Source organism: Coregonus clupeaformis, chromosome 11 (genome assembly GCF_020615455.1).
Source record: "Coregonus clupeaformis isolate EN_2021a chromosome 11, ASM2061545v1, whole genome shotgun sequence".
Lineage (NCBI taxonomy): Eukaryota > Metazoa > Chordata > Actinopteri > Salmoniformes > Salmonidae > Coregonus > Coregonus clupeaformis.
Genome location: NC_059202.1, coordinates 4,640,135 through 4,665,988, shown reverse-complemented (window position 1 = coordinate 4,665,988; position 25,854 = coordinate 4,640,135). Strand labels below are relative to the sequence as shown.

At 44.7% G+C, this 25,854-nt stretch overlaps 1 protein-coding gene across 9 annotated transcripts in view; it reads right to left on the bottom strand.

Moving 5' to 3' along the window:
• mical3a (microtubule associated monooxygenase, calponin and LIM domain containing 3a) overlaps positions 1–24,438 on the bottom strand; it is a 133,405-nt gene extending 108,967 nt beyond the window's left edge. For 6 of the 9 annotated variants that reach the window (XM_041890601.2, XM_041890602.2, XM_041890603.2 and 3 more), the window contains exon 1: positions 24,230–24,438. The gene's annotated coding sequence lies outside the window, so the exon portion shown is untranslated. The remainder of the gene's footprint in view (positions 1–24,229) is intronic. The other 3 variants (XM_045223422.1, XM_041890607.2, XM_045223423.1) reach the window with 2 other exon arrangements.
• Positions 24,439–25,854: the final 1,416 nt, after the last annotated feature.

The window sequence follows — 25,854 nt, the reverse complement described above, 5'->3', positions numbered from 1 at the left end:
GCAAAAATCCCAGAACCACATGGGGGGACCTAGTGAATGACCTGCAGAGAGCTGGGACCAAAGTAACAAAGCCTACCATTAGTAACACACTACGCCGCCAGGGACTCAAATCCTGCAGTCCCCCTGCTTAAGCCAGTACATGTCCAGGCCCGTCTGAAGTTTGCTAGAGTGCCTTTGGATGATCCGGAAGAGGATTGGGAGAATGTCATATGGTCAGATGAAACCAAAATAGAACTTTTTGGTAAAAATTCAACTCGTCGTGTTTGGAGGACAAAGAATGCTGAGTTGCATCCAAAGAACACCATACCTACTGTGAAGCATGGGGGTGGAAACATCATGCTTTGGGGCTGTTTTTCTGCAAAGGGACCAGGACGACTGATCCGTGTAAAGGAAAGCATGAATGGGGCCATGTATTGTGAGATTTTGAGTGAAAACCTCCTTCCATCAGCAAGGGCATTGAAGATGAAACGTGGCTGGGTCTTTCAGCATGACAATGATCCCAAACACACCGCCCGGGCAACGAAGGAGTGGCTTCGTAAGAAGCATTTCAAGGTCCTGGAGTGGCCTAGCCAGTCTCCAGATCTCAACCCCATAGAAAATCTTTGGAGGGAGTTGAAAGTCCGTGTTGCCCAGCGACAGCCCCAAAACATCACTGCTCTAGAGGAGATCTGCATGGAGGAATGGGCCAAAATACCAGCAACAGTGTGTGAAAACCTTGTGAAGACTTACAGAAAACGTTTGACCTGTGTCATTGCCAACAAAGGGTATATAACAAAGTATTGAGAAACTTTTGTTATTGACCAAATACTTATTTTCCACCATAATTTGCAAATAAATTCATTAAAAATCCTACAATGTGATTTTCTGGATTTTTTTCCCTCATTTTGTCTGTCATAGTTGACGTGTACCTATGATGAAAATTACAGGCCTCTCTCATCTTTTTAAGTGGGAGAACTTGCACAATTGGTGGCTGACTAAATACTTTTTTTCCCCACTGTATGTGTTTATTTGCAGATGGAGTGGGTACAGTGACAAAGACAGACAGGGGTAGGATAATAGGCTTATGCCCTGTCCAATCCAACCTAATGACTTTGAAGCTATGCTGAGTCACTGTCTCATACCATTCTTCAAAGAGATGCGTGCATCTCTAAATGAATTAAAGATGAACCACATCAGTAAATACAGTATGTCAATGGGAATATCAACTCAAGACAATACTTTGATGAGGAAGAAGTGTACTTGGAATTCCACACAGAGCCAACCTGAGCCCATATTCATAAAGCATTTTGAGTAGGAGTGCTGATCTGGGATCAGTTTAGGCTTTTAGATCATACAAATAAGAGTAGATGGAAAGAGGAGGACCTGATCCTAGATCAGCTCTCCTAGTCGGAGACACTTGATCCATGATGTCATAGGTTACATGGTATGGTGAGTTGATGGTTCACTTCATAGGCGATGGATGCTTTAATCTGCAGCTAGGCACCTTCACCATGCTTTAGTGAACATCGCTGTCTGATCTGCCAGAAGGAGAACATGCCTACCGAATCATTCGAGATGAACAGTAATCCACTTTACAAGTTCATTAAATGATAATGGACTTAATCCAACTGGAGATGTCATGAGGTTGATGACATAACGGAAACACTTTGAACTCACACCTCATGCCGTACAGATTTGAGCCTGTTGCTACAGCAGGAAATCCTGCAGTAACTGGAAATGTGAATTATTATGTGGATTATAATTAATGGACATTTGTGTTGGGGTTGATACATTTTTTGTTAGGGCAAATCAAGTCAGAAATGTCAAAGTGGAAATTACAAACTTTAGAAGCCTCAAATACACTACAAGTTAGCATTTCATGCTGTGCAGGAAAATTCTCAGTAACAAAATAGTGATCAAATTAAGATCCAACATCTGTACCTAATGTACAATCGGTGTGTTTATGTTGTTTATGGATAAAACTCATTGATTAATTTGTGATGTATGTTTTAGTGGACTCTCAGGCGATATCAGTAACACGGTGTAACCTGCCACCCAACCTTGCATGTGATGACACAGTGGAGAGTAGTCCTCTGCTCTCACACAAACTACCCACTCTCCCCAGTGGGGCTTTTTTCCCTGCTTCCTTGACCAGAATTTTAATTGCATTCTTGACCACTGCCAACTTGTCCCCTTTCTCCTCCCTCTTCTCTCGCTCTCGTCCCATCTCCCTCTCCCCCCTCTCTCTTCCTCTCCCACTATCTCTCTCTCTCTCTTCCCCTCTCCCTTTTTCTCCACCACCCTCTCTCTCTCTCCCTCTTTCTCTCTCCCGCTCTCTATTGCCTGGAGAGTGACTGGAAGAGAGAGAGCGAAGGTCTTATGTAAGCATTGTCAGCCATTCCCTGCCAGCCTGTGCTAGCATAAGTAACAGGCAGCACTGAGGCACAGCCCTGGACAGAGCCTTTCATTAAAACTCTACAAAGACAATTCAGAGCTCTGTGGTTACAGGTTACACAATGACTTTAATGCACATCATAGAAAGTAGCCTGGACCAATTCCAAATCAAGACATTGGGCTGGAGGTCAGGGAGAGCACTTTGATGTAGTGTAATGTGTAATAAGACACACTACAATAGGCATACCTTTCTTTGTATAATCAAAGTTGTATAATCAGTTGTTTAAATTTGACATTTGCTTGAACTTGACTGTCATCTCAGCAGACATCTTTTATCAGGGATATTCACACATAATTAATTTTATATATTAGACTCAGACTAAACACAAGTCTGTTTACTTTGTCACAGCGAAACAGACTGAGGTCATGGTTTCAGTGTACAGTGTTTGAATTGGACCCATGGCAGCCATGACTCTCAAATTCTACAACCTGGATCCAAGTTCAGCCCAAGAACAGTAATCAAACACCTCTCAAACACACACACCACTTACACACACAAGCCACTGCCGAAACCCAAGCTATGTCATACAGGTTTCGCCCCGTTTCTTACTAATAATCCAGTGAATCATAACCAGGTGCTCTACAGATGAAAGTACAGCCTTTCTGTAACTGTATGTACTTCCACAAACAAGCAGGGTACCACATCAGACACAAGACAGACAGTCAGACAACCATGGCTGGGCTGGTATCTGTCCCTCGTCCCCAGGGCAAGGGCCTTCTCTTGGGCCTTCTCTCACCGCTCTGCCTGGACTGGCTGTCTACTGGAGCTCCCTGACCAGGCTCCAGGCCTCTGTTTGACAGCTGAGCACCTGTCAATGTGTCTGGGATGCCACAAGACATGTCTGTCTGGAGGGTCACTAGGACTCTGGTCAAAAGTATATTTTAGGGAATAGGGTGCCATTTCAGACACACCCTGGGACGGTACTGTATGTCCTTGGTTAGGGGAGAGTGGGGAATGTTTGAGCCATTTTTTACATTTTATTTATTTTTAATTTTTATTTCACCTTTATTTAACCAGGTAAGCCAGTTGAGAACAAGTTCTCATTTACAACTGCGACCTGGCCAAGATAAAGCAAAGCAGTGCGATAAAAACAACAACACAGAGTTACATATGGGGTAAACAAAACATAAAGTCAAAAATACAACAGAAAATATATATACAGTGTGTGCGAATGTAGTAAATTATGGAGGTAAGACAATAAATAGGCCACTGCCAATAAATAGGCCAACATTCAGCATCACTACGTCAAGGGAAATATAGGATTTTTTCTAACAAAGATATCTACATATATTTCAGGAAGTTATGCATCCCAGGAAATAATGTAAACATAGCTTGGTCCCAAAAAAAGTATCTCTTGGCACAACTTACCCCGGGTATGGGGTAGTTGAGTATAGGGACAGGGTAAATTGAGCCGCCTTGGGGTAAGTGGGTGATGGTGTCCTGTGACAGTGGGTGATGGTGTCCTGTGACAGTGGGTGATGGTGTCCTGTGACAGTGGGTGATGGTGTCCTGTGACAGTGGGTGATGGTGTCCTGTGACAGTGGGTGATAGTGCTGGTAGTTCAAAGTTTTATTCATGGAATAGGGGTGTGGTATATTGTATATTTTAAATGTATGCTTACATGCAGATACAGATCTCTCTGTTCAATTTCACTCACCCTTCTATTTCTTGACCAGTTGTCTGGGAAAGGGATGTTGTTTCGACGTGTCAATTCGTAGGCAAGTTCTCTGCATTTGAAGGCTACTAAGCTGGTCCGTGAGATTCTGATATGTTTAGCAAGATCCGACTCCATGTCATCAGATAAGATCTTGTGTTCCTCTGCTACTCTATCATAACCTCTCTTCAAACAGGCACATGTTCATTATATGTTTGGTCAATGTACCTCCAGTGTCATTCAGTCTATTTTTAAATTCCTTGCTCAAATGGACTTCTTTCCTTTTCTCACTTTCTTGGCTGCTCTCTCAAGAACCTCAAGGGGGGCTAGACCCCTGTTTGTGTTACGTTTCTATACACGGGGCATGAAAATGTCTGCTCTGTAACAATACAAATGCACTGTCTTGAGTTCATATGCATGACACATTGCAAAAATACCATGCATATTATGCATAAAACTGACTAAATGTAATTATAATTTGTATGGGGTATGGTGGCCATTGGCTCAACTTACCCCATGGCCATCGACTCAACTTATCCCAAGGCAAACATTTTGACTATATTAGCCCACACAGTTACAAGGATGCACGTTCATGCTAGGATTAGGACCTCATATTGTATCTTATAGAAAACTCTAACTGATGTATAAAACAATCTTAAAAAACAATCTACTTTGGGTTAGGTACAACCATCATTAAATCTATAACACAATAAACTAATTTGACTTTGTGAAAATCAGTTTTTTCGAACTAACTTGCTAACCACTTTTTCCATGTGGGTTCTTCCTTCACAGACTCCACGAAATGATGACCTCTTCCTAAATATTTGGTCACATTATTCATTGTGTGTATGGTTTCCTAGAAACAAGGGGTGGCTCAACTAACCCTTTGGCTCATCTTACCCCATTCCCCCCTACTGGAGGAGAGAGAGTATTTTACAGAGCAGTCTTAATGCTTAGAAAGCATGCCTGTGTCCTATGACTGTGTGTGTACAGTGGGAGGACAGCTGGGTAGGATAGCGAACAGACAGGATAATGCTGAAGCCAATACAAATGTTGACAGGTTGACTTTAATGAGGTTAGAATAGACTGACTACGATAGAGCTGTCACTGTGTCTCATAAACAGGTTTTAAGACATGATCTATGACTGATGCTCTACAGTCTCCCATAACAGATCAGTCTTTACTGGAACTGACTTCCTCAATGATTGGTAGGTATGTGATGAAGAAATTGATGCGGCAAGAATCTCTATAATTTGACAGTTTAGCATAATTTTGCCTAGTTCCAGGTCTATTTGTGCTGTCTTGCAAATTTGGTGTGACAATGACCATAGGAGTTTGTGCACAACAGATCTGGGACCAGGCTAACCATGAATACCTATGCATTATGAACTGGAGTGAGGACAGTGTTGAGTAACATGTGCCCATGACTGAAAAACCCCCAGCTAGGATCATGTATGGATTCCCACAGTCATCCCCTATCCATCCTCCATTACCACCATCCTGCTACTCACAATCTCTGCCCTCCCTCCAGTGCTGATGGAGTACTGCAAACACACACAACCAACGATCGGCTGCAGCTGTTCAAATATTGTGACATGTGATCTCAGCTCGGCACAAAGGGAGCTTTTCAATGGGACTAGGAGACAAAGGCTGAGAGGACAGGCTGCTCATTTGACAGGCCTAGCAGGCTGTCCCCACCTCTGGACTACTGTTCACCAATGGACTGCATTGTGTTGGAGAGGCACGCAGGCATGCACATATGTACACACACACACACACGCACACACTTACGCGCGCAGGCACACACACACCAACACACATGCCCCTGGAACTGAACCCCTCCCTCTGCAAATGGATGCTGGACTTCCTGACGGGCTGGCCCCAGGTGGTGAGGTCAGGCAACAACACCTCCGCCACACTGACCCACAACACAGGGGCCCCTCAGGGGTGTGTGCTTAGTCCCCTCCTGTACTCCCTGTTCATCCATGACTGTTTGGCCATGCACGACTCCAACACCATCATCAAGTTTGCTGACGACACAACAGTGGTAGGCCTGATCACCGACGGCGATGAGACAGCCTACTGGGAGGAGGTCAGAGACTTGACAGTGTGGTGCCAGGACAACAGCCTCTACCTCAACGTCAGTAAGACCAAGGAGCTGATTGTGGACTACAGGAGAAAGAGGGGAGAGCACGCCCCCATCCACATCGACAGGGCTGTAGTGGAGCTGGTCGAGAGCTTCAAGTTCCTTGGTGTCCACATCACTAAGGACTTAACATGGTACCGGAGCATTGGCTCTCAGACCAACAGGCTCCGAGACAGCTTCTATCCCCAAACCATAAGACTGCTAAATAGCCAGACCGCTAAATAGTCAATGAATGGTACCTGAACTATCTGCACTGACACTATCTTGCACTGACCCTACGCACACTCACTAGACTCTATATACAAACCATATACAATTGAAGTCGGAAGTTTACATACACTTAGGTTGGAGTCATTAAAACTCGGTTTTTCAACCACTCCACACATTTCTTGTTAACAAACTATTGTTTTGGCAAGTCGGTTAGGACATCTACTTTGTGAATGACACAAGTAATTTTTTCCAACAATTATTTACAGACAGATTATTTCACTTGTAATTCACTGTATCACAATTCCAGTGTGTCAGAAGTTTACATACACTAAGTTGACTGTGCCTTTAAACAGCTTAAAATTGATGTCATGGCTTTAGAAGCTTCTGATAGGCTAATTGACATCATTTGAGTCAATTGGAGTTGTACCTGTGGATGTATTTCAAGGCCTACCTTCAAACTCAGTGCCTCTTTGCTTGACATCATGGGAAAATCAAAAGAAATCAGCCAAGGAAAAATATTGTAGACCTCCACAAGTCTGGTTCATCCTTGGGAGCAATTTCCAAACGCCTGAAGGTAGCACGTTCATCTGTACAAACAATAGTACGCAAGTATAAACACCATGGGACCACGTAGCCATCATACCGCTCAAGAAGGAGACGCATTCTGTCTCCTAGAGATGAACGTACTTTGGTGCGAAAAGTGCAAATCAATCCCAGAACAACAGCAAAGGACCTCGTGAAGATTCTGGAGGAAACAGGTACAAAAGTATCTATATCCACAGTAAAACGAGTCCTATATCGACATAACCTAAAAGGCCACTCAGCAAGGAAGAAGCCACTGCTCCAAAACCGCCATAAAAAAGCCAGACTACGGTTTGCAACTGCACATGGGGACAAAGATCATACTTTTTGGAGAAATGTCCTCTGGTCTGATGAAACAAAAATAGAACTGTTTGGCCATAATGACCACCGTTATGTTTGGAGGAAAAAGGGGGTTGCTTGCAAGCCGAAGAACACCATCCCAACCGTGAAGCACGGGGGTGGCATCATCATGCTGTGGGGGTGCTTTGCTGCAGGAGGGACTGGTGCACTTCACAAAATAGATGGCATCATGAGGAAGGAAAATTATGTGGATATATTGAAGCAACATCTCAAGACATCAGTCAGGAAGTTAAAGCTTGGTCTCAAATGGGTCTTCCAAATGGACAATGACCCCAAGCATACTTCCAAAGTTGTGGCAAAATGGCTTAAGGACAACAAAGTCAAGGTATTGGAGTGGCCATCACAAAGCCCTGACCTCAATCCTATAGAAAATGTGTGGGCAGATCTGAAAAAGCGTGTGCGAGCAAGGAGGCCTAAAAACCTGACTCAGTTACACCAGCTCTGTCAGAAGGAATGGGCCATAATTCACCCAATTTATTGTGGGAAGCTTGTGGAAGGCTACCCGAAACGTTTGACCCAAGTTAAACAATTTAAAGGCAATGCTACCAAATACTAATTGAGTGTATGTAAACTTCTGACCCACTGGGAATGTGATGAAAGAAATAAAAGCTTAAATAAATCATTCTCTCTATTATTATTCTGACATTTCACATTCTTAAAATAAAGTGGTGATCCTAACTGACCTAAAACAGGGAATTTTTACTAGGATTAAATGTCAGGAATTGTGAAAGAACTGAGTTTAAATGTATTTGACTAAGGTGTATGTAAACTTCCGACTTCAACTGTACACACTCACTCACACACACTACATCCGCACACACACGCATAACACACACATGCATACCGACACAACACAAACACACACACATTACACACACGCACACTCCCTGTATATACAGTGGGGAGAACAAGTATTTGATACACTGCCGATTTTGCAGGTTTTCCTACTTACAAAGCATGTAGAGGTCTGTAATTTTTTATCATATGTACAATTCAACTGTGAGAGACGGAATCTAAAACAAAAATACAGAAAATCACATTGTATGATTTTTGAGTAATTAATTTGCATTTTATTGCATGACATAAGTATTTGATACATCAGAAAAGCAGAAGTTAATATTTGGTACAGAAACCTTTGTTTGCAATTACAGAGATCATACGTTTCCTGTAGGTCTTGACCAGGTTTGCACACACTGCAGCAGGGATTTTGGCCCACTCCTCCATACAGACCTTCTCCAGATCCTTCAGGTTTCGGGGCTGTCGCTGGGAAATATAGACTTTCAGCTCCCTCCAAAGATTTTCTATTGGGTTCAGGTCTGGAGACTGGCTAGGCCACTCCAGGACCTTGAGATGCTTCTTACGGAGCCACTCCTTAGTTGCCCTGGCTGTGTGTTTCGGGTCGTTGTCATGCTGGAAGACCCAGCCACGACCCATCTTCAATGTTCTTACTGAGGGAAGGAGGTTGTTGGCCAAGATCTCGCGATACATGGCCCCATCCATCCTCCCCTCAATACGGTGCAGTCATCCTGTCCCCTTTGCAGAAAAGCATCCCCAAAGAATGATGTTTCCACTTCCATGCTTCACGGTTGGGATGGTGTTCTTGGGGTTGTACTCACCCTTCTTCTTCCTCCAAACACGGCGAGTGGAGTTTAGACCAAAAAGCTCTATTTCTGTCTCATCAGACCACATGACCTTCTCCCATTCCTCCTCTGGATCATCCAGATGGTCATTGGCAAACTTCAGACGGGCCTGGACATGCACTGGCTTGAGCAGGGGGGACCTTGCGTGCGCTGCAGGATTTTTATCCATGACGGCATGGTGTGTTACTAATGGTTTTCTTTGAGACTGTAGTCCCAGCTCTCTTCAGGTCATTGACCAGGTCCTGCCGTGTAGTTCTGGGCTGATCCCTCACCTTCCTCATGATCATTGATGCCCCACGAGGTGAGATCTTGCATGGAGCCCCAGACCGAGGGTGATTGACCGTCATCTTGAACTTCTTCCATTTTCTAATAATTGCGCCAACAGTTGTTGCTTTCTCACCAAGCTGCTTGCCTATTGTCCTGTAGCCCATCCCAGCCTTGTGCAGGTCTACAATTTTATCCCTGATGTCCTTACACAGCTCTCTGGTCTTGGCCATTGTGGAGAGGTTGGAGTCTGTTTGATTGAGTGTGTGGACAGGTGTCTTTTATACAGGTAACGAGTTCAAACAGGTGCAGTTAATACGGGTAATGAGTGGAGAACAGGAGGGCTTCTTAAAGAAAAACTAACAGGTCTGTGAGAGCCGGAATTCTTACTGGTTGGTAGGTGATCAAATACTTATGTCATGCAATGAAATACATATTAATTGCTTAAAAATCATACAATGTGATTTTCTGGATTTTTGTTTTAGATTCCGTCTCTCACAGTTGAAGTGTACCTATGATAAAAATTACAGACCTCTACATGCTTTGTAGGTAGGAAAACCTGTAAAATCGACAGTGTATCAAATACTTGTTCTCCCCACTGTAGCTCCATTCTTGTGTATTTTATTTTATTCCTCTTGTGTTACTATTTTATTTATATAATTTTTTTTAAAATCTGCATCGTTGGGAAGGGCTCGTAAGCAAGCATTTCAAGGTAAAGTCTACACCAATTGTATTCGGCGCATGTGACACATACAATTTGATTTGATTTGAAAAATGTATGCACTCACTAATTGTAAGTCGCTCTGGATAAGAGCATCTGCTAAATGACAAAATATGAATAAATAAAAATGTATGCACATACGTGTGCACACACCCACACACGCACGCACAAACACACACACGCGCACACACTTCGACTGCCTCCCGAGTGGCGCAGTGGTCTAAGGCACTGCATCGCAGTGCTTGCTGTGCCACTAGAGATCCTGGTTCGAGTCCAGGCTCTATCGCAGCCGGCCGTGACCGGGAGACCCATGGGCGGCGCACAATTGGCCCAGCGTCGTCCAGGTTAGGGGAGGGTTTGGCCGGCAGGGCGCAGTGCACGCTGACACGGTCGCCACATTGGTTCGGCTGGCTTCCTTGTTAAGTGAGCATTGTGTCAAGAAGCAGTGCGGCTCGGTTGGGTTGTGTTTCGGAGGACGCACGGCTCTCGACCTTCGCCTCTCCGAGTCCGTAAGGGAGTTGCAGCGATGGGACAAGACTGTAACTACCACGAAATTGGTGAGAAAAATGGGGTAAAAAAAAGACTTCCCACGGGCCAGTAAAACAAACAGCCAAATTAGAGGAGAGGGATTATCCACATAAACCGTGTTGAATAAGCATTGCATTAAGAGGTGGTTGAGTGGCGCAGTGGTCTAAGGCACTGCATCGCAGTGCTTGAGGCGTCACTACAGACCAGGGTTCGGTCACAACCGGCAGTGACTGGGAGTTCCATAGGACGGCGCACAATTGGGAACGGCTTGGCCGGAGGGGCTTTACTTGGCTCATCGTGCTCTAGCGACTCCTGGTGCCTGCAGGCTGACTTTGGTTGAACTGTGTATCCTCCAGCACATTGGTGCTTCCGGGTTAAGCGGGTGTTAAGGAGGACGCCTGTCCCGAGCCCGTTGGGGAGTTGCAGCGATGAGACAAGATCGAAATTAGGGAGAAAAAATAAATATGTGGTCCTGACACTTCCTGTCCTTCAGCCCTCCACTGGATCATATTGAGCACTCTTGAGTTGTGAAGGACATCCAGAGGCAGTTAGTGCCAAGATGCCTCCCTGTCCTAATCACTGCGTGGGTTTCTGACAGCTTTATGTAAGATCATGATTTATGACGTATTGGATCCACTACTCATAGAAATATAATTACTAGAACGGGCATCTCCATTCAAATCAATGTACCATGATGGGTGGACTGGTGGACAGGAAGTAAAGCAGGCATTATACCCATAAACAAGATCTGTATTGTATTACGTTATTGCACATTCTACTAACTCCATGTATATGCCACTACTGCTCTGTTTAAAGAACTGAAGAAAGAATAGAATGTCTGTTTACAGTGGATGATAGATAATCAAAACATCTTAAAAAAACAAGGAAAGTGTGGTCAATTAAATCTACATTTGGCAGCACAACAGTGCAACTCATCAATGACAGGAGTTCGGTACAGTATCTTGTGTTGGAAACCACTAGTGCTGTGTAAACATCGAACCACGATTGAACCCCTTACGTATCCCCACAGTTATGCAAGCCAAGACGCTTCACCGTGAACATCATTACAGCCAAATGGATCTAATTGTACAATGAAAAACAGATCGGTACACACACACACACACACAATTACAGTAAAACAGAAATGATGTCATTATCCAAATATTCAGATAATCGCAAATTAGGGTATGACTTAACTCTGAAGAGGCCTTGGGTGTCATCTTCACTTTCCAGCTCACCTCGTTGACATTCCAGAGACTCTACTTTGATGTGAGGGGCCTCTACCACTTATAATTGTTCCAATGGACCAGGATATACAAATACAGCCATGGCTCAGCCATGAATCTCGGTCCTGGAGAAATCGTATCCTTGAACTTCATGTTGGATGGATAATTAGATTATATAGCCACTAGCGCCTCACTGTCCCTTGCCAACTATGCTACATACTGTCCATTGTTGTAACATACATGTCAAATCTAACATGTCCGGTTCATTTAAATCTCAGAAACCAGAACCAAATCTACCAAACCAAATCTCCTGCTGCTCCATTTATGGAACAGTCTGTCACGAGAGACTAATGTTCACAGAGCTGAGCACCCCTGTACATATTTTCCATCACAATTCTGTCCATACAGTGGATCCTAACTGGTTAATTGAAAAGATGATTGACAACCAATCAGTAAACTGCTTCCCTAGAGGAGCTGCTCAGGATTGGCCACAATATTGTAAACGGACCAAACTCAAGCAGTAACTGGCACTGGAAGCTGACACAAATGACAATACAAATAGATGCCTGCTGATGGAAAGTTTCTGCTAGTTACAGCCAAGACAAGTATGTTTTGCTTTATTTAGAGATTTCTCTGGTATTACTTAGCCAATGCAGTGAGACATTACGAAGACATTCAAGCCTACCAGCTATTACCAATGAACGCTATTCATTTGGATCTTTGTTTCGATAATTTTTTCTATGTTGGGTCATGAGAGGCTGCATATTGAGTCTGTAAATAGCAGGTAGTGTTAAGGCTGGGGATGTGTGCCGTGTGTGCTGTGTGTGTGCTGTGTGTGTGCTGTGTGTGTGTGTGTGTGTGTGTGTGTGTGTGTGTGTAGCAGGCCTTTGCTGACAAGTTGCTGAAATACCAGCCCCTCCTGTCACGCCTGAACAACCTGAGTTGTCAGTGCAAACTTTTAGTGCTGTTTTCTACAGCAGGAAAACAATCATGCAGCGACTGGAAATGTGTATTATTATGTGGATTATAATTAATGGACATTTTTGTAGGGGATGATACATTTTTCAAGTTTGCATTTCCTGCTGTGCAGGAAAATTCTCAGCAACAAAAGTGATCAAATTAAGATCCTACATCTGTAGTTCGTGGCCTTCAGATTGCAGGCCTGCATAGGAAAAAGACAAAGCAGCTAGCGAGGTCCTGCTCTGTGTCAGCTGTCACGGGCAACCTTGCTGTATGGATAAGAAGGTGCCTTCTGTATCCATAAGTGTCCAGATATCCATGACCTATGAAATGTTTGAATCTTTCTTGACTGTAATGAGATTTGTGGATTCAAATAAAGTATTTCAAATGTGTGTGTGTGTGTGTGTGTGTGCGCGCATGTGCGTGTGTGTGTACAGTGTGAAGCCTGCAGTGTTCTTGCCTCAGGGTCTGACTTCAGAATTGAGGTTCATGAGCCTAGAAGATCTCTCTCTCTCACTCTGTGTGAATGAATCATGTTTGGCTCGTGCTCTGATCATGACATCACTCCTGAACTCTGACCTCATAGTTTTTTTTTATCTCTCTCTTTTCCACCAGAGTCCTTATCATGGAGTGCAGATTCAGAAAGAGGGAAAAGGCTTTGCTCCTAGGAGAACTGTACTTCTTCTGTCAACGTGGATCCATCAATCATAGCAGTGCAGAGAATGTGACTGTCTGTCACTGTTGGGCTACAAGAGATGAGACCATCTTTCACTTTCAACAACAAACAACCTTATTCTTGATAACGAGATGCTTCAAAGCAGTGTGTCTCTTACAAGCTGGATAGCACCCAGAAGAGCAACAGTCATATCTGCCAGAGCCTATCCCATCATTTCCTCATCCTCCAGTGAGGGAGTGGTCCAGGAATACATACAGCACTGGATTGGGCAAGATCAGCGGTGACTGGGTGTTACTATGACAACCCTGCTCAGACACATTTTACATTTACATTTTAGTCATTTAGCAGACGCTCTTATCCAGAGCGACTTACGGTTAGTGAGTGCATACATTTTTCATACTGCAGTATATGGGCTTTGGACTAGACATGTACTGTACCTCTACTACATAATTTACACCTCACTGCCCTCGTTTGACCTTCAGTCAGAGTCAGACGGACAGGAAGGGGTAGGGAGATGGAGGGAGGCCTGCTGAGGGAGGAAACAGAGTCCTCTGCCAAAGCCACTCCAAAACTCCACCCTAACAGGCTCCAAGGTGAGCACCGCAAAGGACCTATGCACCAGGTCACCCTAGAAAAGTACTTAATTTATCATCTCAATGGGACTGCAAATAAAGGCTAAATAAATGCATGGTAATGTTGGTGTACAGTGAGGGTAAAAAGTATTTGATCCCCTGCTGATTTTGTACGTTTGCCCACTGACTAAGAAATGATCAGTCTATAATTTTAATGGTAGGTTTATTTGAACAGTGAGAGACAGAATAACAACAAAAAAATCCAGAAAAAAGCATGTAAAAAATGCTATAAATTAATTGATAAGTATTTGACCCCTCTGCAAAACATGACTTAGTACTTGGTGGCAAAACCCTTGTTGGCAATCACAGAGGTCAGACATTTCTTGTAGTTGGCCACCAGGTTTACACGCATCTCAGGAAGGATTTTGTCCCACTCCTCTTTGCAGATCTTCTCCAAGTCATTAAGGTTTCGAGGCTGACGTTTGGCAACTCGAACCTTCAGCTCCCTCCACAGATTTTCTATGGGATTAAGGTCTGGAGACTGGCTAGGCCACTCCAGGACCTTAATGTGCTTCTTCTTGAGCCACTCCTTTGTTGCCTTGGCCATGTGTTTTGGGTCATTGTCATGCTGGAATACCCATCCACGACCCATTTTCAATGCCCTGGCTGAGGGAAGGAGGTTCTCACCCAAGATTTGACGGTACATGGCCCCGTCCATCGTCCCTTTGATGCAGTGAAGTTGTCCTGTCCCCTTAGCAGAAAAACACCCCCAAAGCATAATGTTTCCACCACCATGTTTGACGGTGGGAATGGTGTTCTTGGGGTCATAGGCAGCATTCCTCCTCCTCCAAACACGGCGAGTTGAGTTGATGCCAAAGAGCTCGATTTTGGTCTCATCTGACCACAATACTTTCACCCTGTTCTCCTCTGAATCATTCAGATTTACAGGCATGTATGTGTGCTTTCTTGAGCAGGGGGACCTTGCGGGCGCTGCAGGATTTCAGTCCTTCACGGCGCAGTGTGTTACCAGTTGTTTTCTTGGTGACTATGGTCCCAGCTGCCTTGAGATCATTGACAAGATCCTCCCGTGTAGTTCTGGGCTGATTCCTCACCTTTCTCATGATCATTGCAACTCCACGAGGTGAGATCTTGCATGGAGCCCCAGGCCGAGGGAGATTGACAGTTCTTTTGGGTTTCTTCCATTTGCGAATAATCGCACCAACTGTTGTCACCTTCTCATCAAGCTGCTTGGTGATGGTATTGTAGCCCATTCCAGCCTTGTGTAGGTCTTTCTGATTGAGAGAGGGTCAAATACTTATTTCCCTCATTAAAATGCAAATCAATTTATAATATTTCTGACATGCGTTTTTCTGGATTTTTTTGTTGTTATTCTGTCTCTCACTGTTCAAATAAACCAACCATTAAAATTATAGACTGATCATTTCTTTGTCAGTGGGCAAACGTACAAAATCAGCAGGGGATCAAATACTTTTTTCCCTCACTGTATGCTAATATTTCAATATTTCCCACCCTGCCTAGTCCGAGTGACTTCACCTCTTTATCCCTCCTGTACTTTATCTGCTTGAGCTGGAATCGCCCTGTCCCTGTCCCAGTCTACTCTATCCTAATCCCCTCATAAAGCCACAGTTCTGGGAGTCCTCTCTCTCTGGCAGCATCCCAAATGGCACCCTCTTCCCTTTATAGTGCCGGTCAAAAGTAGTACACGGCCCTGGTCAAAAGTAGATCACTACATAGTGATTAGGGTGTCATTTGGTACAAAGCCTCTCTGTGTTGACTGGCTGGTCCTGCCATCATCCAGCTCTGCAGAGTCCTCCCTGTGGTGGTTGTGTAATAGACATTAGCATGGGAAGACAAAGGCCTCCAGACCAGAACATGTTCAGAGCTCAGACAGTGTTGTGTAAGTCAGTGCATTGAAGTCAGTCACACAGGTCCTGATGTAATAGTGTAATAGTGTGTGAGGGCTGCTCACACACTGAGCAGCCCTTCCTTGGAACTGCTTTCATGAGTTATGCTGGAATACTCATAGTTAGCCTGGTATCAGATCTATTTGTGCCATCTTGCCAACTCCTATGGTCATTGCAAGAGTTGGCTGATGCAGAGCAGGGACTAGGCTAGCTCATAGTGTGTTTGTGAGGAACACTGAGCCTGGTGGGGTAACTCTCCTTCACCCCACTGGAGGAGGCTGTGTAACTGATGCCCCCTCTGATGCCCCCTCTGTCAGACAGATGATCTTGGTGGGATTCTAACAGAGCGATGATGACAGCTGCACTGATCAGGGATCAGTCGAGTCTGGACCCGCTACTGCTACACACCAGTCACAGTGAGTGAGTGAGTTTGTGTGTGTGTGTGTGTGTGTGTGTGTGTGTGTGTGTGTGTGTGTGTGTGGTGTGTGTGTGTGTGTGTGTGTGTGTTTGTGTGTGAACCAACCCCCATGCCACACACACACACACACACACACACACACACACACACACACACACACACACACACACACACACACACACACACACACAAGCACAAGGCTCACATAATCTATCCTTGAACTTCACTAAAGCAGTATTCCATGGTTCACCTTCTCTGTGATCCATGATCACCTCCATAGAAAAAAATCTTTGAATGATAAAACAGATAGCTAGATAGACAACACAAGTGTAAAAGCTTAGGAATTTCTCCATGACGAATAATGCTAAATGCCAAACTGGTCATGCTCATAACACCAAGCACCACATATGGCACTTTGTTCTCCAGATCAAACAAAAAGGTGCTGTTGAGTCATCATTTATAAGTTGTGTGTGTTTGTGTGTGTGTGTGTCATGGATCTAGGTATCAAGTCAAACATCAGCCCAGAAATGATGACTGTATTGTTAAACAGAAAGCAGATAGGCCATATAACATACAACAGTCAATACAGTAATCCGATAATCATATGGTCTCCATATGGTCCCAGAATAACAAGCCTATAGATCATAAAAAAAGTCAAAGCATTTCACGAGTAAAGAAGGGCAACCACTCATGTCTTGACAGTTTCCTCAGCTTCTAACATGCTGAACAGAACAGAAAATAAATTTTTCAACAACTGAAGTACAATATGTAATCCAAAATACATAGTTCAATGCTAATGGCCGTAGACCGACCTCTTCTACCATCTCCTAACCAAGCTAGTGTAGATGTCTTAAGACTCCTTGGAATGCTACAGATGCTCATGCCATTCACTCCTCCTGTCTCCCTCATGACATTCATCAACGTTCATGAGTGCTTGTAGAACATCCCTTCAACTGCCTCTTACACCCAAATAAACATAGTCATATACCTCCTGAACCAATCAGACCTGAGCTGAGCTGCACTGGCCTGGTTTCCCATCCAGCATAGTTGCTGGAACTGTGCTTGGGAGGACAATGTGAAAAGAAAATACCTGAGCCAGCATAGTAAGGTTTTGGTAGGTATGATAGTGTGAAAAGTGTAATCAAGCACAGGAAGGCCCGTACACTGTTTATGCTCCCTGACGAAGATCCGATTCGGATCTAAACATTGTCAATAAAGCGGTGAATAGGGGAGCATAAACAGTGTGCGGGCCATTCCTGTTATTTACAGGTATTCTTTATTAGCCCAGAACCTACGTTTTTTTAAGGATGTGCGTATGACCACAAACTTTTCTAAAAGTGTAATCAAGACCATAATCGTGGTGGAGGAGGGTAGAAATATCCATTAGTGTGAATGGACATAAAATGGAGCATGGGATGTTACAATTATCACATTTTCTGGTTGAAATAGGCTTTTGCCCTTTGGGTAGGGTTCATGGCCACATGAAAGCGTGTGTAAGGTAAACACAATACTATACTAAACTAACCACTAAGTTAAAACCATCCTCCATGCCAATCTACACAGACTGAGCTAGCAGTGCTTTGTGGTTCTTTGTCTGGTGCTGTGTGACTGGGGGAGATGCCAGCTTCCAGTGCTCTGCTGGTACTATGGTTGTTGTTGTTGGCTGAGAGAACTCACCTTGTGTTTTAGCAGTATTTTAATAACACCGTGAGACATTGGCACCAACCTGCTTCTGGTTATTGAAAATGGTCTCATGTCACAACATCTCAAAGTAGAGTGGGAGAGCAGAGGAAGCCTAACGCTCAGGGAAAAGTGCTGCTCGTCTAACACTGTAGTCCGAGACAGCCACCTCAAAAGCAAAACAAGGCAACAGTAAACATGTCGTCCCCCACGAATGATGCAGCTCTAAGTAATTGAAGTCAATGAATCTGCAGGTCTGGATGGCTCTTCTTGCTTGAGTGTGTTTTCAAAATATGAATTTCTCTCTCTATCTCTCTCTGTGTGTAGAAGCTTTGCTCAACTAGTTCCACAGCTGTGAAAGTTCCCTGAAGAATACAGAGCTTGAGGCTAATCAAACCTGACTCACAAGTTCATCACACTTCTATTCGAAATTGGCCGCTGTTCTTGTCAAGCTGTTTCTAATTGAGGATATCCATGCTTTGCAGGTGAATGTAAAGTAGGGAACAAGAGATCCCTTCATTACACATTGTCATCCATTTGAGATTTTGAGATGAAGCACCAGAAGCTCAGAGGGAAATGCTATTGCAAAATAACAAGGGTATTATAACTGGATAAAACCAGAGAAAGAGAGAGAGAAAACCAGAGAAAGAGAGAGAGAAAGAGGGAGAGAGAGAGAGAGAGAAGTGGAAGAGGGGGAGAGAGAGAGAGAGCGAGAGAAGGGGAAGAGAGAGAGAGTGAGAGCGAGAGAAGGGGAAGAGAGAGAGAGTGAGAGAGAGAGAAGGGGAAGAGGGAGAGAGAGAGAGAGAGAGAGAGAGAGAGAGAGAGAGAGAGAGAGAGAGAGAGAGAGAGAGAGAGAGAGAGAGAGAGAGAGAGAGAGAGAGAGGGAGGGGGAGAGAGAGAGAGAGAGAGAGAGAGAGAGAGAGAGAGAGAGAGAGAGAGAGAGAGAGAGAGAGAGAGAGAGAGGCGGGAAGAGGGAGAGAGAGAGAGAGAGAGAGAGAGAGAGAGAGAGAGAGAGAGAGAGAGAGAGAGAGAGAGAGAGAGAGAGAGAGAGGGAAGAGGAGAGAGAGAGAGAGAGGGAGAGAGAGAGAGAGAGAGAGAGAGAGAGAGAGAGAGAGAGAGAGAGAGAGAGAGAGAGAGAGAGAGAAGGGGAATAGGGAGAGAGAGAGAGAGAGAGAGAGAGAGAAGGGGAATAGAGAGAGAGAGAGCGAGAGAGAGAGAAGGGGAAGAGGGAGAGAGAGAGAGAAGAAGAGGGAGAGAGAGAGAGAGAGAGAGCGAAGGGGAAGAGGGAGGGAGAGAGAGAGAGAGAGAAGGGGAAGAGGGAGAGAGAGAGAGAGAGAGAGAGAGAGAGAGAGAGAGAGAGAGAGAGAGAGAGAGAGAGAGAGAGAGAGAGAGAGAGAAGGGGGAGAGAGAGAGAGAGAGAGAGAGAGAGAATGAAAGAAAATAGGAGAGAAAAAAAGAAGAGAAAAAAAGAAATAGAAGTATGCAAGTTCTGCACTGCCTCTGAAAGTAGATTCACAGCAATACACAGAAAACTCTGCTCCAAAATAGTGTAGGCTCTCTGGATTTCAGTGGCTTCCTGTTCTTCAGACAAAGGATGGTGGTTCTGAAATGATGAATAGTCTCTGTTTGGAGCCTGTCCACACACAACCAGTACAGAGTAATGGTAGGTTACAGCTATGCATTGCCATTGACTGACACACAGGGAACAAAAGACTATGCTCATAAAAATGAATGTAGGCTATAATTAAAGCATATTCCATACTGGCAACACTGTCCAAATCCTCAAAACGCCATGCCAACAAACAAAGGCAGATTATTACAGGTATTCATTATTCTCATTATACAATTGAACCAATTCAGATACCATGTTTGTGCATTTCTAAAGCAAATTAAACGTCCTCAAGCTTGTCCTGTCTACCTCTTCTGTACGGATTACTGGGCTAGAATCATGGCTCTGAAATGCTCAATCTGTATTGCAGCACAGTGGTAATAGTCATATAGTCCACAGCCAGATGAACCACTACCTCCACTCCCAAAACACACACACACCCACACAACCTACATTACAAAGGGAGGGGACTGTGTACAAGACTCTAACCAACACACCCTACCCTGCACCTGTACATACACCATCAGGCTGACAGCACTGACATCCCAAACACAAAGAACATCTCCAGGACTGTCAGGACAGCACTGCAGAGAGAGGAGAGGAGAGGCCTGCCAACTGGGTTTAACCCTGTCAGTAGATCAGCTGAGATAGCTGTAGCTTATTTTTTCCCTTCCTGGCTGTACCATCGATGCCATCTCCAATCAAGCTACTCCTTTACAGAACGACATCATCATCTATCTGTGACCATTTCCCATAAACTGCCTGCTCCCTGAATTCGATTTTGTTTGTCCATTATCAGTGTCTGAAGTAAGGGGCAGCTGCCTGCCTGACAAACGGCCTCACGGCTCTTATGAATGACAGCTATTCACTCAAGCTGTCCCCTGTCTCATCACATGAGCCGAGCACTGCCTCCCACTCAGCACGGCACAGCCACAGAGGTGCACAATATCACACTGTGTCCCCCTGTCACAGTACTGATCAGCAGAGAGAGAGGGGGGAGGGGGAGAAGTTTGAATTTGAATTGAGTTGAGATAGATAGACATGCCACAAGGTAGACCAGGAGGACTAATGACAACAAGGAACATCAAGTACAGTTTTTACCCAGGGTTGCTTGAAAAAGCCTATAACACATGTATATAAACATGGCTGGAGGGCTGACATTGGGTTATGGATTAATGTATCTGGTACAAAACATTGTCCATAGGAATGCTGCAGCAGTGCCGTGTTCTCTCCTTACTGTAAGTGGCCTTGGGGGCAATGTATTTACCTATCCTTTTCCAACTTGACATCTACCATGTGTTATGCAAACAGAGTAAGGGCTGAGAGTCCATGCTTTCCCTCCATCCTTCCATCCCTTTCCTTTCTCTCTTGATCTCTTTCACTCTCTTTCACGCTCTCTCTCTCTCTCTCTCTGGGGGTCAGACCTATTTTACGCCCATCCCTGCAGTGAGTGTGTGGCTCTGTTCTGCAGTGCGTAGTGAACTGTGGAGTCTCGTGAGGCTGTAGCATTACCACCCACCACTCAGCTCAGCTGCTCAGCTCCAAACACATCCTTTCATAACACCTCCACCCACGGCATTCCCAAATGCTCCCAGAATGCACACCCCGTCAGCCAGAAAAATGGGAAATATGACCCAATTACAGAGTAGAGATAACCTGCCTAGGGGTCCGGGGGAGGAAGTAGGAGGAGGGAAAGTAGGGGGGTATATAAAGGAGGCATTATTATATGTAACTCATGTGCAGCTCTAACAATAGCAGACTGCGATGATACCATGATATCACTGCAGGATCAATGTCTGGTGGCAGAGGAGAAGAGAAGGGAGGAGGAGAAGAGAGAGAAGGGAGGAGGAGAAGAGAGAGAAGGGAGGCCTGGCTGGACTGAATAGCTTTGGTATCTAAGGGCTCAATCTAGTGTTTGGGTAAACAGCAACTGCAGAGGTATTTGATGTGCGGAGCCCCTCGTCACGGTCTACCCAGTCAGTTCTAAATCTGTGTTATTTAGGAAACAGTGGTATTCATATCATAAACAGTACTGGGGAAAGTAAGTGGCTGAAGCATGCAGCAGAGTTATGGCAGTTAAATGAACGGATAGATACTGCATTGGGAGAATGCTGCTGCTGCAGTGTCTTTCACTAACTGCTCGCATTGATTTGATATAATCTGATGATGCTACAGTATATCAACATGGTCTCATTAGAATATGTCAAAATAGTGACATTTAACCATTGAAATACAGTGCATTCGGAAAGTATTCAGACCCCTTCCCTTTTTCCACATTTTGTTACGTTACAGCCTTATTCTAAAATGGATTAAATAAATAAAAATCCTCTTCAATCTACACACAATTCCCCATAATGACAAAGCAAAAACAGGTTTATTCAAAATAAAAAACTGAAATACCTTATTTACATATGTATTCAGACCCTTTGCTATGATACTCGAAATTGAGCTGTGGTAAATTCAATTGATTGGACATGATTTGGAAAGGCACACATCAGTCTATATAAGGTCCCACAGTTGACAGTGCATGTCAGAGCAAAAATCAAGCCATGAGGTTGAAGGAATTGTCCGTAGAGCGAGACAGGATTGTGTCGAGGCACAGATCTGGGGAAGGGTACCAAAACATTTCTACAGGTCCCCAAGAACACAGTGGCCTCAATCATTCTTAAATGGAAGAAGTTTGGAACCACCAAGAGTCTTCCTAGAGCTGGCTGCCCGGCCAAACTGAGCAATAGGGGGTGAAGGGCCTTGGTCAGGGAGGTGACCAAGAACCCAATGGTCACTCTGACAGAGCTCCAAAGTTCCTCTGTAGAGATGGGAGAACCTTCCAGAAGGACAACCATCTCTGCAGCACTCCACCAATTAGGCCTTTATGGTAGAGTAGCCAGACAGAAGCCACATGACAGCCCTCTTGGAGTTTGCCAAAAGGCACCTAAAGGACTCTCAGACCATGAGAAACACGATTCTCTGGTCTGATGAAATCAAGATTGAACTCTTTGGCCTGAATGCCAAGCGTTACGTCTGGAGGAAACCAGGCACCGCTCATCACCTGGCCAATACCATCCCTACGGTGAAGCATGGTGGTGGCAGCATGATGCTGTGGGACATGTTTTTCAGCGGCAGGGACTGGGAGACTAGTCAGGATCGAGGGAAAGATGAACGGAGCAAAGTACAGAGAGATCCTTGATGAAAACCTGCTCCAGAGTGCTCAGGACCTAAGACTGGGGCGAAGGGTCTCCTTCCAACAGGACAATGACCCTAAGCACACAGTCAAGACGTCTCTGAATGTCCTTGAGTGGCCCAGCCAGAGCCCAGAATTGAACCCGATCAAACATCTCTGGAGAGACCTGAAAATAGCTGTGCAGCGACGCTCCCCATCCAACCTGACAAGCTTGAGAGGATCTGCAGAGAAGAATGGGAGAAACTCTCCAAATACAGGTGTGCCAAGCTTGTAGCGTCATACCCAAGAAGACTTGAGACTGTAATCGCTGTCAAAGGCACTTCAACAAAGTACTGAGTAAAGGGTCTGAATACTTATATAAATGTGATATTACTGTTTTTAATACATTAGCAAACATTTCTAAAAAAAAAACTGTTTTTGCTTTGTCATTATGGGGTATTGTTTTAATCAATTTTAGAATAAGGCTGTAACGTAACAAAATGTGGAAAAAGTAAAGGGGTCTGAATACTTTCCGAATGCACTCACTTGCGATGACAGAGATAGGTCTGAGTATAACAGTGCGGTACTCTGACTGCTGCATAATAGAAGAGCATACTGGTTAACAGAGAGGATGAGGAGTATGTCCTACAGTACACACTTAGAAAAAAAGGTGTTATCTAGAACCTAAAAGGGTTCTTCGGCTGTCCCCATAGGAGAACTCTTTGAAGAACCTTTTTTGGTTCCAGGTTGAACCCTTTCCCCAGAGGGTTCTACATGGAACCCAAAAGAGGTCTACCTGGAACCAAAATGGGTTCTACCTTGAACCAAAAAGGGTTCTTCTAAGAGTGTACAAGCACAACAACAAGGGTGTTTCTCTGCTGCAGTCTGGCCATAGACATGCCACTGCGTAAACCATATCCCAGAGAATGCCATCATTACACACTTATTTATTACTGTTATTCCACAACAACGATTCTGTTTCACAAGAATTTGCCACATAGTCAACACACTTGCCACATTCACACAGTCATAAACATGTACAAACAATCGTACACACAGAGGCAGACACACACACCCTCCAACCCACACACACAAGCATGCATGTACACACACGCACACACATCTTCCCGCCCACACACACAAGCATGCACATATACATGCACGAACGCACACATGCACACACATGCACACACACACAAAACACATCCCATGGTTACAAAAGCATGGCGCATCAAGACACCCACCCAGTCTCTGTTAAGCAACTGTTATCTCTGTCGCGTCCATAAATACTTGTGCCATTGCTCTCCTTCGGAACATAACAACATACAGCAACATAAACATTATAATAATAATGTAAAGAACATACAATAGCATACTCTACACAGTAACACACAACATACGACATGCAAACAGCTACACAACACAGCACTATGGCAATCACAGAGGAATGACACACAGACTTACAGTACTGGATCCTGTGCTGAGGCTCAGTGAAAAGACTGCTATCTCCCCCTTTACTCTGTATTACTGTTTGACTGGGTGGCTGCCAGACGCTTCTCTCACTCACTCCCACTCTTCCTCCTGTCTTTCATCCTCATAGGAAGAATATCACCACACAGAGAGCTCTGCAGTGCTGCTGGAGCTGTGGCAGTATGCTGACGCCTCTGCACTCTCTCTCTCTCTCTCTCTCTCTTTCTCTCTCCTTTCTCCAAGGTCAGGGACAGATCCGCCTAGCTAAAGGGGTGGCTCCTCCCACAATGGAGCAGTCAGTCACGCTGCCATCTCTATCTATCTCCCCCCTCCCCTCCTCCTCTTCCTCCCCCATCCCCACCACCACCCAGTACCGTGGAAGTAATTACCCCATCATGAGCCAGAATAACCCAGTCTGCTCTCTTCCTCTTCTTCTCCTATGGGCCACGACCACCTCACAGACAGACAGACAGACAGACAGACAGACAGACAGACAGACAGACAGACAGACAGACAGACAGGATTACTACAGGGGTCCAGGCCACTCCAGGACCCAGAGCAGGATCAGCAGGAGGACAGGGCTGGGCTGAGGAGGGTGTGGTTGGCCACTTCTTAGTCTTGACTCCTGAACACAGAGGACAAATAGAGCACTAGAGTTTCACCATCCCAGAGCTGGGGATTCTAACACATGGGGCAACATGTGAAGACAATTTATTTATGACTACACACATGTGCAGAATAAATAAACCCACTGTATGTGCTAATACTGGGTTCAGGCCTTACAGGCACCAAAATATGAATTTGTTGTCAAGACTACATTGCACATGTACTGCTTGACATGGTGGTGCAGTATGTTCAGTGCTTGATTTGGGCGGGAGCTCACCTGAGCTGAGTACCGGCACCTCAAATGTCCTACTGCTTGAGCTCTTGTTCCTCTTATAAAATATTAGCTCAAAAGTATTGTGGAGCTCCTGCACCTAAATGTAAACAGTACCGGCACCCAAAATTTGTACTGGCAGCTATTTCGGTCCAACTCAAGCACTGAGTATGTTACTGTAACTTTGACAATGTCAAAAGTTAGAGTACTGGTCAATCAGTACTGATCAATCAGGTACTGGTCAATCAGTTTCTAACACAACCAGATTGCCAAGAAAACAATCTGAGCAACAGAAGGGTAATCCGTGGCGCTGTGAAGAGAGCTTAGAGTTGGACATTGTGTTGTAGAGCTAGGGCCTAGACTTAAAGAGCTTAGCAGGGCCCGGAGATCAGTTCAGGTGGGGGATTAGAGAGAGATCCAGCACAACATCTGATGGGGAGAATCAGTAGAATACTGGCCAACAACACTGGCACAGGTTCCCTGAAGAGAGTCATGGTCAAGTCTACTGGTGTTAGAGAGGTATTCTGGTGATAAGGATTCAGATAAAGGTAAAGTACAAACTGTTGGGGTAGTATTTGGTCAAACTGCTGGAGTAGTATTTGGTCAAACTGGTGGGGTAGTACTTGGTCAAACTGGTGGGGTAGTACTTGGTCAAACTGGTGGGGTAGTATTTGGTCAAACTGCTGGAGTAGTATTTGGTCAAACTGGTGGGGTAGTACTTGGTCAAACTGGTGGGGTAGTA